This window comes from Phoxinus phoxinus (assembly GCF_949152265.1).
Source record: "Phoxinus phoxinus genome assembly, chromosome: 8".
Lineage (NCBI taxonomy): Eukaryota > Metazoa > Chordata > Actinopteri > Cypriniformes > Leuciscidae > Phoxinus > Phoxinus phoxinus.
Window position 1 is genome coordinate 33,501,677 of NC_136883.1, and position 13,707 is coordinate 33,515,383.

The 13,707-nt window shown below is 37.9% G+C and overlaps 1 long non-coding RNA gene across 1 annotated transcript; it reads right to left on the bottom strand.

The window, feature by feature from the left end:
* Positions 1-493: 493 nt before the first annotated feature.
* LOC307002702 lies at positions 494-13,470 on the bottom strand. Its single transcript, XR_013798521.1, has 6 exons — positions 13,442-13,470; positions 11,750-11,821; positions 11,327-11,420; positions 9,648-9,745; positions 3,529-3,631; positions 494-1,161 (listed from the first exon to the last, which is right to left on the bottom strand). It is a non-coding gene; the product is annotated as an uncharacterized lncRNA (long non-coding RNA).
* Positions 13,471-13,707: the final 237 nt, after the last annotated feature.

Below are 13,707 nucleotides of genomic sequence, written 5' to 3' on the forward strand. Positions count from 1 at the left end.
TGCCCGAGACTTCCATTGTAAGAACAACTTGTTTAATAACAAAGTAACATCCAGGGAGAAAAAAATTTAGTTGGTCATTCGGAATTTCTATGGCCGAAACAATAAGTTGATAATTATTTTCATGTTTTGCCCGATAACCGATAAATTGCAGTTCTTAAATTAATTTGTCAAAATAATTTAAAATAATACAATAACATCTCAAATCAATAGTCAGTATAAAAAAACTGCATCATTAATTCAGATTTTTTTGGTTATGCACCAATATTAAAATGATGACCAAACCAATAAGAGGATAATTATTTTTATGTTTTGGCTGATAACCCATAATTTGTTAGTTTTTAAAAAATATTTTACAAATTATTATTAGTTTTAAAAATTCTTTGTCATAAATAAAAAGATTTTAAATAATACAATACAATTATTTATTGTATTATAAATAATAGGTGATGCACCAATATTAAAACTATGACCTAAACAAAAAGAGGGTAATTATTTTCATGTTTTGGCAGATTCAAAATATACTTATTTTGTCACAATAATTAAAAAACACAACAAAAACTAAAATTAGTCGTCTGTAACAAAAAAAATAGCAATTGTACATTCATATTCTCTTGGTGATACATCTAATTGTATTGCATCTAATCTAATTATAAAAATAGGGGATATGACCATGCACAATCAAATACGGGTGACACTGATATAAAAAGATATCAGCCGATAACTAATGTTTTACGCATCGATGCATCCACAAAAATTATGTATATCAAATCACATGATTTCATTATGTTCTAGGCTGACTGTCTTATCCTTGCTTGTACTCTCAGTGGCATTTAATCAATATAATAGTCCATGACGGAGCTTACATCTGTGTCCGCAGAGGGCTTTGAGACGTTCTTGGATGTCTCTGTAGCGAGCAGCCACGCCTGTCATCAAAGCAACAGCTGTCAATGAGCACAACTCACTTGAGGCACAAGAAGGAGCAAAGACGCATGTCTGCCCGGCCGCCACACGTTCTCTCAGCACCGAGGAGAGGACACGCTGTACCACACATTCCAGACCCCTGCTGGGAGGCTCTGCTGAGGCTTAATTATGGAGCACCGGTGCCACTGCTTTTCACACACCAGACTGACTGTATTTCACATTGCACGTCACCAACTGGACCTGAAAAAAACCAACAAAAAAGAAACCAGGCCTGAATATATCCCTGCTATATATAACCAATTTCTTTTAACAGAGGAGGCTTGAGGATCTTATTAGCTAGGTTACAGTTGGTGAGCCAAATGCATTCTCTGGGATGTGATTTTGCATCTTGGGTATAGCTCATATTTAATTGCTTTGCATGTTAAATATAAACCAGTTTTTATTTATTTTTTTATCCAACGCCAGAATATTTTGTTGTATGAATATCTGAACACACAATATATCAAAAGAACAGAAACTCTGCTTTTATGCTAAATAAATAAATAAATGCATGCATAAATAATAATAATTTATTCTAGCTTCATGCATTCTTTTTTTTTTTATAAAAAAAAAAAAAACTTTTGAACAAAAAGCTAAGGAAACTGTGTCTACAAGACTACCTGTTCAGATTCAGAACGATGACCAAAACATTGATCGAATAGATTGCATACATCAACACCCCCAAAGCTTTAAAATGATGTACCTCTTCCTGTGTCGTCATTTCATTGGGTAACGTTAGGCAGTTTTGATTGATATGCTGGTTAATGTTTGATGATCTTACATGTCATAAGCAATGCTTCTATCACTTGTTTCTGCTGCTTCTTCACCTGTGTTTTGATCCATTCAGTACTCTGTCAGTAGAAGCGTAATAGCGCCCCCCTAACCAACGCTATCTCACGACCAATTTGTACGAATTTGTACGAGTGATTAAAAGGTGGCTAATTCGTACGAATTTGTACGACCTCACTCGTACAAATTTGTACGATTTGTCTAAACCCACGTGATGGGTAGGTTTAGGGGCGGGGTCAGGGGTAGGTCATTCGTATGAATTCATACGATTTTGGCAAATCGTAAAATATGTACGATTTAGCAAAAAACGTACAAATTTGTACGAGTGAGGTCGTATGAATTGGTACGAATTAGCCACCTCGTAAAATTCGTACGAATTGCCGTGAGATCGGGTTGCCCTAACACAACACTGGGGGGAAAATTAATAATTGTGAAATTTCGTCAATGGCGGGGAAAGAGCTAAATATTGTGTTGGCAGCAGTTTACTGTACTTCAAGTAATAAACACCACCTCTTCTAAACAGGTTAGATGTCATGTATTATTCATGTCATTGGTTGGTGCAGAGTGACTTAATCTGCCTTCACACTGTCTGATTGTGAATCCGATCGGAATCTGATGTAAAGGATTGACTGTCCACACTGTGCGTCACGACTGTTCAGATCGGATGAGTGTCCTGTGGCACCCCTTAAATTTTCTTCATTGGTTTCTACAGTCTTAAGAGAAAAGGATCTATAAAGAACATTTAGTGGGGTTTCCAATAATGGGATCATTTTATGGATTTATTTAGTTTTAATAAAATATATTTTTTAATAGTTTGAATTAATTTTTTTAATTTCTGAATTAAACAGCTCATAAATAACTACATACATAGAGGAAAATAAATAACCTGTCAAACATGAAAGCATGCAATCATTTAAGACATTTCTCTTTATATAGAGCTTTTTTTGGTAGTAAGGGTTTTTTAACATTTCACAAGTCAAGAACACTAGGGTTCTACAGTATATAATCCCATTTAACTTTTAATAGTGTGTGATATTGCGATAATGTTGCGTTTGGTATGCATATGCCAAAAACAACATTTGCAATGTTGTCTTACAATATGACAATGTGTAGCTGTGGCCCTGGACTACTACTTTATTTTGTGCTGCCATCTCCGTCGGCCTCAAAATTCAAAGAGGTGTGTGTGGACCAGGCTAACTATCAGTGACTGGTGGACTTGTGTGGTATCAACTCATCACTGGACCACGGAGAGGTCTACATTATATTATAATTATCTGCGTGACCTGCACATCGACAACAACACAACACAACCTTCTTTCTGCAATGATGTCTGACGTGTTAATGTTTTAAGTGGCATGAGAAAGTGACGATGCAAAATCCAAGCAGAGCAGTCAGACTGAAATGGATTTCCATTAATGAGATTTGAATAGGATTTCAAACCACATATGAGTATCGCTTGAAACGGATTTGTAAATATTTGATTTTCTTTTCTGTTCACACTTGCTAAATATGATCCGATTCCAATCGGATATGCAAAGAAACAAGGATTTCAATGATAAGCTGCAATTAGGACCAGACTACTTGCCTGGCAATGCAAGACCAGGTGAACTCTGACCTGTGAAAAATGTGATCTGAACATTTTGAACAGATTGACCTCATGCCTCTGTACAAACCATACAAACTTCAAAGCTGCATCACGGTTTGTATAGTAGATAATACATTTTAACATTTTGAAATTATTCCTTTATACTTTAATATTAATTCAGTAAAAGCAAATACCTTGTTTTGGATGTCTTTCTTTGTCCATCAATCATGGCAGAGTTTGCGGATGAGGATGGGCATCAACAGAAAAACACAGATCCCAGCAGATACACTGTCCCTCCTGTCACTCACAGAAGTAATTCATGCATTTCACAGAATTCCACTGGTCATTAATAATCATTTCAAAGTCACAAGTTATGTTCTGTTATATAAGCCAAGTAAATGATTTCTGTAAGTTAACTAATTTCACTTAGTTAACTATAAATTCAGTTTATATATACACATAAAAGTCTTTTTCCCAATGGCCAGTAATAGGCTGGATTTTATGTACGGCTGTGACATGATGAATGAATGTTTGTTCTGCACGCTGCTCTCTCTCGGTCAGGTGATTTTTTTAGAGATGGAATGGCCATTAGATTACCATGGAAACCTCCGCAGAGACTTGATGGCAAACATGTAAATGAACAACTGACTCGAGGCTTCTTTTAAGATGCCTTTGCACTTCATAGACACTTATGCTTTTCAAATTTAATGTTCTCGTTGGCATTTTTAATCTTAAAGGGGGGGTAAAATACCAGGTTTCAGTCAATCTCATGTTAATCTTGAGTACCTATAGAGTAATAGCGCGCCCTTCATATCTCAAAAAAGTCTTTAGTTTCATCATATTTCTAAAATAAAAATACAGCTTTCCGATTTTATCCGGAAAAAGCCGAGGTCCTTGATTCTGGGCGTGGGCGGAGCTATAGAGTCAAGCGGGAGCATCCACAACATACAAACTGCATCCACTGTTCCAGTAACACTGGGTTCTTTGGGAAGCTGAACAAGGTAAACTTTCCCTCACATCCCAAAACACACTTTTTTGGAGACATTCTTGACATCAACCATTCCTATTTAGCGCTGCTGCTGATGATTTCCGGTAGTAGCGCGTCGATGAGCGCGGTCTCTCCTCTGGTCGACGTGTGCGTGAACGCGCTTTTCCGAGAGCAATGCTCATATAAGGAGTTCCACTCTGGTCTACGTCATTAGATCTACGATAGAAAAAAACCAGCCGAAACGTGTTGCAACCCGGAAGTATGATTTTCAGCACAGAAATTCTCTGTTATTCGTTCAAAATAACTTTTCAAACTTTGGTCATTATTAGCATGAGAATCCATCTCTTTAACACTGTAAACAACTCTGAATATATGAAACACCATTGTACCCCCCCTTTAAGACAATGGGCAAAAAATGTCCCACAATTTTCCGTTCCATTAGGTTTTCAAATAGACTCATTTCAACTGATGCACATTTAATCTGATTTTTCTTTATTTTAATCAAAATTGGTGCATTATCATCCATTAACCCTAAACAAGCCTGTCTTCAGACCATAACTCAATACTTCATGGAGACTAAAATATAATAATAAAACCATAGAAATAAATTTGTTGGTAAGCAAACAATCAGTTCTAATCAACGCAAGAGAAGTGGGCAGGAATAAAGATCTGAGCGACTTTGACAAGGGCCAAATTGTTATGGCAAGGCGACTGAGTCTTATGCCAAGGCTTGTGTGTTGCTCCCGGTCAGCAGTGGTGAGAATTTACCAACCAGATCCGAGGAGGGACAAACCAAAAACCGGTGACAGGGTGTTGGGCGGCCAAAGCTCATCACGTCTGGTCCGAGTCAACAGAAGGTCTACAGTGGCACAACTTAAGTTATGCAAAATTTTAATGATGGTTTCGGTATGAATGTTTCACAACACACAGTTCAGTTCATCACACTCTGCTGCGTTTGGCTGCGTAGCTGCAGACCAATCCGAGTGTCTATGAAGACCGATGTCCACCGTTGAATGCGATGGGCACACGAGCATCGGACCTGGACCTTGGAGCAGTGGAAGAAGGTCTGGTCCGATGAGTCCCTTTTTCTTTTAAATCACGTGGATGGCCGTGTACGTGTGTGCTGTTTACCTGGGGAAATGACGGCACTAGGATCACTGTGGGACAACAACAAGCCACTGGAGGGAGTGTGAAGCTCTGAGCATGTTCTGCGGGGAAACCATGAGTCCGGCCATTCATGTGGACGTAAATTGACACTTGCCACATACCTAAACATTGATGCAGAGCAGGTACACCCCTTCATGACAATGGTGTTCCCTGGTGGAGTGCACCCTGCACACATTGTTCAGGAAGGTTTTGAGGAACATGATGAAATGTTCAAGGTTTTGCCCTAGTCTCCAAATTCCCCATGCAGATCCCAATCCAACTGAGCATCAGTGAGATGTGCTGGACCCACTAGTTTGATCCAGGGTGGCTCCACCTCACAACCTACAGGACTTGAAGGATCTACTTCACCTTCAGGTGTCTTGTAGAGTCCATGACTTGGTGGGTCGACGCTGTTTTGGCAGCATGTGGAGAACCAACATAACATTAGGTAGGTGTTCATATAATGTTTTGGCTCAACATACTGAATATTATAAAGTTTCCCTCCTTTTTGTCAACACTGTCAGAAATGTATGAAAACGCTGATAAAATAAGCAAATATCATTCTTCATCCTGAAAGTATCTTTCCATATTGCATTCCTACTGAAGGGGCATTTACACTACGCTTTTTGTTCCACTGTCTTCCATTCACATTCATGCAAATGCAAGAGACCAGAAACATAAGCTCATTTCGCTGCATTGCAAAGTTTGGTGAACTCTGACCTATGAATGAACGTGTGGCTAATAGAAGATCAATAAATCACAGCATGAACAAACTTTGCAGCATTGCTGGAAAGTGAAGCAGACTGTATAGTTTTACATTTTGGAAATATTATTATTATTGTTGTGTTGGAAATTTGTTTAAAGGCACCACAAAGTGAGTCAGATCTCCTTTACTGCAGTTTCCAAATTAATTTAACAAGCTTAAAGTACATAGTGTGACCGTCCCTTGAGTCTTTGAAGAAACAAGAAGTGCTGCTTTGTTTCCTGTGCAAAGTTGTAGCATAGACTCAGGTGCAATGTGATAATTTCACAGCAATCATGAACTTTGAGACAAATATTTGCCCTGTAGTTGACAGGGCCTCATCTAGCGTTCCTCACACATTGTAATCACCTCCTTTATCTGTGTACAGCCAAGCCACAGCAAGCCCATAAATGACTTACAACACAATGATCTAATACCCCTCAGAACACAAGACAAGACTTGTAACGCATAAAATCAGGCCATTTAAGAACACACGAGCACATGGATACTATCTGGAATTGCTGAAACATTCTGTTGCATTAACAGAATGTACTAACAGATGAGAAATGGAACACAGAAGCTATGTTGGAAGGGCAACACTGTTTTGTGTCTTGACATTGAACAGCCCAAATCAGCTAAAATTGCACTAAAAAACCCTGCAAAATAATCCGTTTTCAAATAAAGAAATTGGTCTAAATAAGGCATTGTCACTGTGGAAATCCCCTTTTGGAACCTTTATTTTTCTTTGGTTTATGACATAAACGATTACTCTAAATTGCAAACAAATCGTTTAAAGTAGGGAAACCCGTCTCAGAATACAGCATAAAAAGTATGAACAGCCCAACAACATTGGTTTAACCAATGGTGTGAGTTTGGGGGAAGGACTATCAAGGGCCTTTGGGGGAAGGGCCCGTTTACACCTGGTATTAAAATCGGATCACAAGTAGACGAGGGAAACACATACACGTTTACACCTGGTGTTTTAATCAGTCTCTTCTGTCCTTATTTCTTCAAGGAGAGGGTCTATGGGCGGGTAAATGTATGGGATTTTTCAGATCTTTCGATCTAATGGACTAAATAAGCTCACGCAATTTACGTATGAACACGCCCGGAGACGACTGAAAAACACACGGAGAGCATCAGCTTTCGTTTCTGCTCTGACAGCCTCAAGATCACGCTGAACGCTGTGAGCGTGTGTGTTAGAAATCAGGAATGGTGAGAGAACATCGTGTTTGGCTTCTTCAAAACAAACTTGTCTCTTCAGCCGACAAAGTTTACGCCTGGCTTCCCATAATGTTTGAGCATTAGTCAGTAGACAGAGAATAGACAGTCTTTGTGGATGTTCGAACAACACATTCATTCGCCCACATGAGTGGTTACACTACGAAAGCAGTCCGGAAGAATTCGTTTTCGACTACCTCTGGAAGTGGTTGAAAGTGGACAAGCTCAAAACGTTTCAGACCCATTTACACCTGCATTTAGCTTCGTTCACTTGTGGTCCGATCGACCAAAATGCGTCTTAATATCAGGGCCTTTGTCTGACAAATAGAAGACTAGTGTTTGAGAAACCTGTATTCATTAGCAATTTTGGAGACCCTATTTGTCCATGTTGGAGACCCTTTTTGTTGGACTAAAAGTAGCATTAATGCATCTGCACTGTTTGTGATGCAACAAGAACTATACGCTATTTTCAGGCAGCTGTAATGATATCCCAAAGTGTGTTTGTTTAGTAGAGAGAAAGAGAGTGAAAACGAGATCGAGAGCAAGAGGAAGAAAGGTAGATAGAGACAAATAGGCAGTGAAACACAGAGCTGTTTAGCTCAGCAGAGGAAGCAGCAGCCATCTGTGTGTAATGACACGCCTCCACTCGAACACAGAGGTGCAGGTAGTGCTTCGGCCTCTGAGGCCCCACTGTCTCCAGCACTCACTACAAAGACTGTTTTCACCGGCCAGCTGGCCCACTGCAGAGTGACCTTTAATACACAGACAGGACATGCTCACAGCTGCAGGGAGAAGTCAAAGATGCCAAGCTTTAATTGGCAGAGCTTTGATTTAGTTGCCAGAACCCCATGATACTAAACTCTTTAACGAAACAAAACAGTTTCTTCGAGGATCTTACTGAACATTACCATGGTAAAACTTTCAGAAGAGATGGAAATGTTTTAATTCACGACTAGCGACTTAAGAGGATATTTAGTGGGTATATTGGCTGTGTCCAAAAATGAAGCCAGCTGCCTCGCTGCCCAGTCTGTCAATGGCAGTGTTTGTGTCTTAAAGTTCCTCCCGCGATACCGGTTCCAAACAAGCACCATAACAACATTTTTAAAGTAAAGATTCAGGGATATTACAATTCTGGAAGGATAAGCTGACAATTATTTTTATAAATAAATAGATATTAATAAAACACAATTAAAATAAAAGATTAAAAATGAAAGAGGCCATATTATGCTCTTTTACAAAGTCTTGATCTTGCCAGTAACGCTTACATTTTAGTTTAGTTCCTTTCTCTGTGAAGCCCCCTTCCGAAAAGCGCAATGTACTCTGATTGGTCGGCTGGACCAGTGTGTTGTGATTGGTCAACCACCTAGGTCAACAAGAAACATGTCAGAGGAGGCTTGTTATTTCAACCAATCATCGAAGAGACGTAAAAAGAAAAAAACGCTAGCACTGATGTACCAACTATACGTATGGAGAGTAGAGATATTGAATATTTTATTGCAAACAAATTTACCAAACTACTATTGAAAAAACCAGCTACAAATTAAAAATTAAGAAAGACCCCCACGCCTATAGGTGTGAAAAGGACAGGAGGATAGATTTTTGCTTCAAGTGATAGGCTAGGTGAATGAAATTATACTTAAACTAGAAGCTTGAATTTCCAGGTATGTCCCTCTTTGGCTAATGTATTTTCAAGATGGAGGCGCAACATGGCTTCCGCCATTCGAGTAGCTCACCCGTATGTATTATAAATGGCAGATTCTATGCTTACGAGAATACTTGATTAGTTGGTAGAAGTAATTATACATTAATGAGCACATAATAATTTTGAAAGAACAAAGTGAAGTGAAAGATCAACTTCCATGCACAATTAAATATCCAATATCGGCCCAAAATATTGGCAAATAACCACTGTGGAACAGGAATATAATTTTAATACTGCCTTATGAAGGCATCTTAGTAGACAGGATATAACGCTTTCCTTTCTACCTCCATTATTTCAGCATTTCTCAGCTTTCGACACAGTCAATGAAACGTCCCTTAAATTTTGATAAAGACACAGACGTGAGTCCAAATGTCTAGGCAGGGACACTGAGAAGATGTGGGCTTGAGAACTAACAGGGATTTAAATGGTTCAGAGTTACACTTTGAGTTAACTTGGCCTATACAGCAAAATTATCATACAGGAGAAAGAAGCACTTGTTAAACAGAGCGCTCACTGTTTATATTGACATCAGCTCCATCTTCTCTATGTGTGACAGCACCTCCTCACGATGGCGTCCTCGTCTTGTCCTTAATTTATGATGCATGAAATCCTCTGTCAGAATGAACACAGCATAATCAGCCTCAGGCCATAATAAATGCACTGTATGTGCAAACAAGATCATTGGCAAAGTTGCTCTAATCTTAAAGATATTTAGGGGGAAGTGCACTTATGGGGCATTAGAAATCATGAAATCACTAATTCTCTGAGCTAAACTGCATCAAAGTGCTTGTTTTCAACTTTTATGCACAAAAGATCCATTTGTAATTGGATTCAGCTTCATGCTCTAAAAGGGTTATTTCAGGTAGATCTTCTCCAGTTCTTTTATACATGATTTTTTCATTTTTCTTTATTTTTTAAATTTCCCTGCCAGCTGAAGGTCTGTCAGCAAATAAATTGACCAATTATAGACAATGAGCCCTATGAGTATTCTCACATAAATAAACAAGTTTGAGAAGCTGAATTATACAACATCTCAGCTTTCAAATGTAGCACAGGTCAGGAGTGTGGGTGTATGCTTGAGGTAAATCAAATTCCAGCAAATGTGTATTCTCACAAGCCTTAAAGTGAACATTCAAGCCAGTGTTTACTAAATCAGCATTAGTGTAGCTGTTTGGATAACCCATTTCCCTTAAGCACTGAGCACAGGCTGAATGGAGGACTAGAGTGCCACTTAAAAGTATAATTAATAATTTAGGAATTAAAAAAAATATTATAATTACAGTCAACTAATGTATTACATTTAAAGTCGGCAGTGTTGCGACAGTCCTTTCTTATCTATTGTAATCATTTTGAATAAACTAAAGAATTTGAAAAAAAAAAAAAGATGTGCACAGATAAATCATTTATAATAGGCTAAATGCTGAAATATTGCTTACAAAACAAGAATTGCACATTTTGATTTTGTGGTGATTTTAACAAACTAAATTAACTATTAAAAATAGTTTAAAAATTAAAATGTAACAAATTAAAACCTTCTATAGGCATGTGTCTGTATGACAATTGGGAAAGAAGACACTTTTTATTTTAAATGAATAAAGTGGTCATTTATTCCTTTATCATTACATTGTGCAACTTACAAATAAAATAAAAGCTTTGGATTCCAAAATCATAATGAAAAGATTAGGAGGAAACTGCGGCTTTACGGAGTTCAACAGCTCTGGCCGAGCTGTATAGTAAACTAAACGCTATTGGCTATGTTAAAAAAGGGGAGGAGCTGTTTGATATCTCCCGCCCTGTCTTCCTGTTTCAGTGGAAATTCAGTCAACACATTTAATAATGCTGCACTTTTCAAGGCACATCAGTGGGACTTTAAACAAGAGGAAAGAACATTGCCTGGGAAAACAAACTAGTCAAATGTTGAGGATGTCTACAATCAGTTAAGGGCACCATATCAAATTAGGTTGTCCTTTTGGCCGGGTCATTAAAACAATATTTTTGTTTTGTTTTCATGAAATTACCACTGGAAATTTTAAATCTTGGAACGAATACTGTTTGACCAGAAAAAAAAAACCTTTAACCACAGGAGAAAATCCAAAAGGACAACCTAATAAAATACAGACATCACTGAGTGCAGCGCAGTCCTTGACTAAAGGAAGATTGGCAAAGCAAGAAAGAACAAGATGGAGGCTTTACCTGACACCACAGGAAACATTGCTGTTGGTTTGGACAACTCTGCAATCCCCTGATTCTCACATCGATTCTCCCTTCTGTAGCTGTTCCTCTGAACCTGTTGGCTCAAATAAAGTATAGTTAATGAAGTTAGTGCTTCCAAATGCACACAACATAAAATACCTATTTTAATAAAGCTGATTAATAAGCACACTACACAAATAACGTGGTTGTCAAATCAGAAGAGAAACACCAGTGGCAAGAGAGCTTTTCATAAGTCTTTTATCTCTTATGTTCTGTGGGAGGATTTCCTTCCGAACCATTGAAATAGTCAAAATGCAAAAAGGAAGTAATCTTTAACATGACATATGAACAAGATAACCTTTTTATAACTGGACTTCATTGTAAATGTAATTATATTAACGACATAACGATATGTGTCCTGACCTTCGAAGGTGTTTGATTCTGGCAAGGTACATGTTTTAACGAAACCAAGGCCAGACGCTGGTGTCATATTCGCTAGAAAAGAGAACAAACTATAAAGGGCAGAGCATCAAGATACAGACTGAGAAAAGCCACACAGACATCCAAATAAATACTATACACAAAGACAGGGGTCTCCCACTGTTTTCAGGCACTAAAGAGAAAGAGCTGGGACCCTTATACTGTAAGAAATTAATATTACATTTTACTCCTGGCATATAACATCATGTGTAAAGTAAAGCCAGTAAAGTAACCAAACTATTGATATACAAAGTCATTTATTATATCATGTGACATATTATAATTAATATCATACTAATTGATCAAAAGTGACAATAAAGATATTTATAATGTTACAAAATATTAATATTTCACTGTAATTTAAACGCTGTGCTTATGAATCAAAGAATCCTGAAAAAATGTTACCTCAAAATTATTGAGCTCAACTGTTTTCAACATTGACATATTCACAAACATATTAGAATTAGAAGGATCATGTGACACTGAAGACTGGCGTATGCTGAAAAATCAGCTTTGATCAAGGAATGCGTTTAATGTTAAAATATATTAAAATAGAAAAGTTATTTTAAATTGTAATAATATTTCACTACAATTCCCCGTATTTTTGATCAAGTAAATCTTTACCGACCCTAAACTTTTGAACAGCACAACTACATGATGCAAGTTATACAACTTTACTAACACACAAACACAATATAGCCTATATACATATAAGTCCATAAATTAGTTTAAACAAAAATAATGGTTCCCCTGCAGCACAATGATAAGTGCCTTCTTAAAAAAACGTGTGTACTTTAATGTTATGATTGAGAAATGCTTGATAGGGGCTTATGAATTGAAGAATGCTTCTAAAGAATAGTGGATTCAATCCAGGCAGCTCAATAAAGGTGTAAACATAAGAGATGCAAGTTCAGGCCAACGCTTCTCCTCAAAACATACAGCGAGTGAGAAAGGGCAGAGAATCAGCATGAACAGCCCTGTGGGTTCCTTGAATTGCTGCAATTTTTGGCTGACACACTGAGAAATCAAAGCTTGGCATGGTTTTGTTGGACCGCACTGAACAAGTAGAAGCCGCTCTCCTTCCTATACAGGTTTCAGAATCCCTCAATGAACACTGTCTGTGTTTATCACGCCAATAAAGCCTTCTTTGAATCATAAATCCTGAGCATGGTGGTGAAAGAAGTGAACATAAAACAAATCTATCTAAAGGCATGCATATTTCTGTGGTTATCTTATAGCCTATACATTTGTAACACAACTTTGTTATTCAGGTCAAGATGGGTCTATATGAATTGTGCCACAGATATGTGCCTTTGCTTTAGTTCTGTTAGCCGAGAGCACAAAGCAATTGACATATTAGAGTATTACTGCAATTCAATTACACTGATAATCAGCACCATGAGACTTCCCATTAAAGATTACACCCTGTTAGCCTAAAGGACACGAAAAACAAGGGGGATGTTACAATATTTGATATAAACTATGAGTTTGAATTACGCAACCCTGGAAAATCCGATCAAAACCACTATATTGTGACACAAACATTTGGACAGCTGATGACGTTGGGCTCCATCTGGAAGATGTTTTGTTTCCTATTCCACACATGTAAGACATCAGTTCAACTTTATTACTCACCCTCAGAACCTCCGCTTGCACCATTTGTACGGCCCGGTTACATAAGCAGCATGAGTACAGAATTCCAGAAATTCCTGCTGGAGGAACAACTGTATGATCCCATAAGGGGTACAGAGAGTGAGTTATAGCAAATGACGACAGAACTGACACACAGCTGATCCATCTGCAGTGCTGGACATATAGATTACCCATTACTGAACCTCCAGGCTGTCATTTCCTTAAAACAGAGGAGTATCAGAGGCCTGGACTGTCTCACTGCGCTCATG